The sequence below is a fragment of the Microcebus murinus genome, chromosome 1 (genome assembly GCF_040939455.1).
Source record: "Microcebus murinus isolate Inina chromosome 1, M.murinus_Inina_mat1.0, whole genome shotgun sequence".
Taxonomy (NCBI): domain Eukaryota; kingdom Metazoa; phylum Chordata; class Mammalia; order Primates; family Cheirogaleidae; genus Microcebus; species Microcebus murinus.
Window position 1 is genome coordinate 146,108,477 of NC_134104.1, and position 6,000 is coordinate 146,114,476.

A 6,000-nucleotide genomic window follows, 5' to 3' on the forward strand; every position below is an offset into this window, starting at 1 on the left:
GGCTCCCTCTGTCAAGGAATCTCTAGCTCTGTGCTGGGGACTCTCTCCTCCCTGGACCCCTGCTCACCCCTGCCTGGTACTCTCACCCCGTGCAGCCTCATTCCTCAGACCCTGTCTTCATTCCTCTTTCTGCCCAGCCCCTTTGGCTTAACTCTCTCTTGGAGCTGTCCCTCGTTCACACGTTCTTGGCACTCTTAGTTTCCTTTCCAGCCGAGACAGTAAATGCAGATGACGGCTTGGCTTCTGTTGGGCGGAGACATGAGGGTGTGGTGAGCTGGCGTAAAGGTAAGAGACCAGGCAGAGGAGTTATGAGGATGGCGGGACACCTGGCTAGTGATGGGCTCGCACATGACAGGCAAGGACTGGGGGTTGGTTTGAGTAAATCTTGGCGGGAGTGAGGGAGACACAGGACGGGGAAGTGAAGTGTGATCCACCTGGAACACCTGGCCAGGGTATTTCCACATTATTCTGTGGCCTCTGGGGAGCTTTGGGAACAATCACAGCAGACAGTCGTGCAGCACTGGACCTGTCCTAGGCCATGGGCTAAGTCCTCCACACACATGAATTCATGTGGTCCCTTCCAATGACCCCACAGAGCAGGTGCTGTTATTGTCCTCATTTTACACACGAGGAAACTGAGGCAAGGAGAAGTTATGGAACTTGCTCAAGGCCACACAGCTCACACATGGCTATGTGGCAGGGCCAGGATTTTACTTTAGCACTGAGGTTTCATGGTGTATGCCATGCATTCTCAGTGGGGGTGACATTGCTTCCCGAGATGGTGAAAATTGGTTCTTGTGCTTTATGCATAAAACACAGATATACATACAGTACATACGCAGATGGCATAGCTATGGAATTAAAATTCCATGGTGGGGGGAGGTGATTAGGAATATAATGTCTGAAAGGACTCGTTCGGGGTTGATAATTTAAAAAAGGTGGAGAAACCCTTGTCTAAGCTCTTAATCAGACCTCTCATGTCTAAAGCCCGGAGCTTAGAAAGTAACATGACAAAAGTGACAGTGTCAGAAAAATGAATCAATGGGTGGATGTGAGGGAAGCTGCCGGGTAAAGGGGAAGGAAGTGACATATACCAAGTGCTTCTCCGTGCCTGGCCCTGTGCCAGGCACATTGTCCATAATATCTCTTTTTGGTCTTCACCTTCCAGTTATGTATTATTATTTCCATTTCAGATGATGAAGTGGTGAGAAGAGTGAGTCCTGGTCCACACAGCTGAAAAGGGGTCTCAAGTCAGGATTGGAACTTCCTGATTCCAAACACAGGCAGGGAACAGTGACAAGGCAGCCACGGGAGAGGGAGGCAGAAGAGAGAGGAAGGAATTTGCTAAAGGCGAATGCAGAGAATTGTAAAAGATCAGACATGTTGAGGGCCAAGTGAGAATCCGAAAGCTAGTGGACAAGTCAAAAGCCACACACTGGAAGATCTCAGAAGCAAAAAAAAGTTTCATCTTTCTCTTCTCCCCCTGACGGTAGAAAAAAAAAAATCAGACAGAAAATTGGAGAGTTGGAAAGGAGGAAAGTGCCACTTACTGCCTCCTTCTGTCCTAATGTTTACATTTGCACATCATCTGTTCCAAGATTCTGTTCAACAGTGATAAAAAGCGCTTCCCTTTTGGAACAATAGGTAACAGGATCTGGCAGGGAACTTCAGGAGTATTGGGGATAAAATATTTTGGGGCATCATTCAGCCATTTGCCTTGCAATATTAAAAAACACTTCCCCCTCCCCAAATATGGTATGTGTCCCCAATAAAGTAGAACTTGCCAACGGAGAATAATGGAAAATGAATGAAATATAAATTGAATTGTAAAAATATTTCCGTTTTAGCCTTTGAATTACATAGGGAATTTCAAATTAATTGCTAAAGTATCTTTACATTGCTTGCTGATATTCTCGAGGGTATGTTTTAAGAAATAAAGAAAATAATAGTTGGCTCTCATCATGTCCTGAATGCAGCTTTTTCTGTACAGATAATACAATACCTGCGGCAATAAAATATCAGAACTCCTGGGTCCTTACCAATTGGTCAAATATTGAAAAATAGGCTGTCAGTTCAGCTAGCTGCCTAGGATATAATGCACCTATAGGGTAGCCTTAAACATGTGGCATCAGTGACTATAGAAGTGTCAGCTAAGTTTCCCAAAGTATTGGCTTCAAGAGGATTTTATTTCTCTTAAACTGTCATTCCAGCAACAACAAAAATCCAGGGCTTATGATATAACACAAAGGTGGAGGGATGAATCCAGAAGGAGCCTTGTATTAGTTGGCACAAATGCAGCAGGTCCACTGACCCTAAGAAACTAACAACCGGTGACATTATGGGGTCAAATTGTGCTTTGGGGCTGTAGTGGATACTGTCCAATCTAAAAATATAATTGGACCACAAAACGAGGGGGCATCTGGGTCCAGCATAAGCCAAATTAGCTTCTGATAAATTTTCTCAGTTGGACAAACGTGAACTAAGAATTGGAGACACCTCAGGTATAGGTTTTAATTCTTCAGAGCCAATAATGCATCTGAACAGATTGACATTCTTTCAAAAGTACATTTACAAGGTGCAAAGATAGTAAAGACCCTGAAAGAAACATGTGACCGGCCATGGGCGGTAGCTCAAGCCTGTAATCCTAGCACTCTGGGAGGCCGAGGCGGGTGGATTTCTTAAAGTCAGGAGTTCAAGACCAGCCTGAGCAAGAGCGAGACCCCCGTCTCCACTAAAAATAGAAAGAAATTAATTGGCCAACTAAAAATATATAGAAAAAATTAGCCGGGCATGGTGGCGCATGCCTGTAGCCCCAGCTACTCGGGAGGCTGAGGCGGGAGGATTGCTTGAGCCTGGGAGTTTGAGGTTGTTGTGAGCTAGGCTAATGCCATGGCACTCTAGTTCGAGCAACAGAGTGAGACTTTGTCAAAAAAAAAAAAAAAAGAACATCTGACCATCTAATTGCTGAGCATTCAGAATATATAAAATTAACAGTTATTTGGGTGCTGTTGTCAATGCAAACTTGGGCAGTTTGTGGGTACAGGTGAACACAGGTGAAGCCAGATGGGGAAGTGTTACATGACAGTTAACGTGTCATACAACAAGAAGCCTTTTTCTTAGGTACCTTTATAGACTTCTTTTTCATAGCACACACACGCACAGATACCCCAACCCCCCCCCAAAAAACCACAACAAACCACTTGCGATGCTAGAACAATCTATATTTTATTCAGAACAAGTTTATAATCTACTCAACTCTAAAACAATAACAATATTTATTTCTGCTTGAACCAGTTGCCCAAAGAATCTGTTCTGGGTCAATCACAATTACATCTTTTATCCACGTCTGAAGGTAATAAAGATTTGGGCAGTATGTGGCTGTAGAGGACATTTATCTGGCTGTTTACGGTCCTGCAGACGTAGTTGGTAAAGTAAGCGGTGGGTTCTCAAGTGACCAATTGGCCAGCAGGGAGTACTCCGTGTCCAGGGAGCAACGCTGAGTCATTTCACTCAGCCCATACTCTGGGTGCTGGAACCTACGGCACTGCAGATGCTGTGCTTACTCCAAAGTTTCTGACGTCTACTCGTAAACAAACTTCAGATTATTTTAGTACCTTCAGCACATTGACTTTCAACAAATTTAGAACATCCTTGAAACTGCATTGGGCACAGAGAGGCATATCTTTCAATAATTTGAATGGCTTAAATGGAAAAATTCCATTAAAATTCCCCTTTCAAAAGTGTTTTAGATCAATGATCACAATTTTGAAAATCTACAATGTCAGGTCAATTCTACCTGCTTGCAAAGAGGCTAAAAGGCATAGTTCCCTGAAGCCAGTACATATCCTATAGCTTAAGTGCACTACTGGGTTCCAGAAAGAAGCCAATGTATGTTGAAATCATACATCCAGCAACATGGCTGTACCTCCTGGGTGGTGACATCTCTCCAAAGGAAGAAATTTAGGATGCAAATTAGATAACACGTTGTCATATTCAAAAGCTCCTGTGTGTGTGTTTGTGTGTGTGTGTATGTGTGTGTGTGTGTGAGAGAGAGAGATTGAGAGAGAGAGGGAGAGAGAGAGAGAGGGAGAGAGAGTCTTCTCTGGGAACCTAGTTTGGGTTGAATTATTTCTAAGCCTCAATACATTGAGGAAATAGTCTTGCAGGCACATTGCAAACCAAAACAAAAGTGCCTGCTTATTCCAAAACAAGCCATCATTTGCACCATTAACTACTTAATAGTTATTGGCAATCGCCACTATTATGCATTGCACTTCTGTGTGCTGCTGTGCATCATAACTTGACTCAGTTCACTCATTCATCAGGTATTTATGGAGCACCTACTGCATGTCCTACCCTGTGCTCAGGCCAGTTGCTGAGGTACAGAGACAAATAGCGCAGGGTCTCTCTACCCCTGCCCTCTTCCAGGTTACAAGGAGAGACAGCTTGGGGAGCTGTAGGCAATAAGCAGTTATCAGAATGATACAGTCTCTGCCCACCGAGCTCTGCCTTCTGCTCCTGGGGTCTCTGCCTGTCCCCAGCACCCCAGGGCCAGGAGCAGCAGATCAGAAGACACAGCCCCACCTAGCAGAGGGCCTTTGGCTTCAGGACTCCCTTTTGATCCTTGATGTCACCCAGAACACATGGCTACGCTGACAAAAACATCTGTGGCAGTTGCATTTCTCAAGAGGGACAGTGTGTATGGCAAAACTGGCAGGCTTCTGGGTTAAAATTTTGTGACAAACACCCACAATTAGTGAAAGTCCCACTCTCCTGGTTCAAATTCTGCCACACTCAGGCAGTGTGGCTTCGGGAAAGCTCTTTCTCTGGGCCAGGGTGTTCTTAGTGTTAACATCAGGGTACTAAAGCCCATATGGCAAGGTTGGTGTGAGGACTAGCATGGACAAGTGTAAAGTGCTTTGCATGGTGCCCCAAACTGGGTAATGAGGGTAATTAAAGTCTGTATTCTGGAATTCACACAGGAAGGCATGATCTCTCTCTAAGAGTCTTGGTGGCTGCATTCACCTGGGGAGGACATGCCAGGAGAGGGACCAAGCTGTCCAAAGTGTCAAGGGGGTGAAAGAGCCTCCCTCACCAGGGATGGACTCAGAGCAGCCCCCTTCTCCTGGGCTTCCCAGGGCTTTGCTGACATGCAGCTGTCCCCTTGGAACCCTCTTCACTGCCTGTAGTCCTGTTCCCATCCCACCGCACTCCCTCAGCAAGGATTTCTCAGTGACAGTGACCTTTTCCATTTTAAACTACTGGGCAATCTTCTTCCTCTCCTCTCCTGAATGGCATTTTTGCTATGCTTAGAAAAAATGAAAATCCCAGTGTTATGGACTGAATTGTGCCCCCTACCACCAAATTCGTATGTTGCAGCCGTTACCCCCAATGTGACGGTATTTGGAGATAGGGTCTTTAAGGAAGTAATTAGGGTTAAATAAGGTTATAAGTATGGGTCCCTAATCCAACACAATGGTGCCTCTGTAAGAAGAGAGAGACACCAGGGCTGTGTGTGCAGAGAAAGGCTGTGTAAGTACAAAGCAAGAAGAGGCCATCTGCAAGCCAAGGAAAGAGGCCTCAGGAGAAACCAAACCTCATGACACCTTGATCGTGGACTCCCAGCTTCCAGCGCCATGAGACATAAACTTCTATTGTTAAACTGCCCAGTCTGTGGCATTCTGTTTTGACACCACAAGCAGACTAAGACACAAACTTTGATGTCAATTAATCAGTGTGGCATTCTTTCTCAAAGTTCACAGGCTGGAGGCCATTAGGAAGGTCTACTGTTAAAGAGTTAGGGTTGTCTAGTTGGCTGCAGCACGGGAGGACACACAGCAAAGGAACCAGGGAGCACCTCCACAGAGGGGTCGGGAGGAGCTCCTGGTAGGATTTGGGCTCGTGACTAAGTAAGGATTCAGGAAGCAGGGCTGGTACGTGTCAGATGCCGTCAAGAAGCAGGCCCAATTCAGTGACCGGGTGTCTTGATGGGTTTCACCT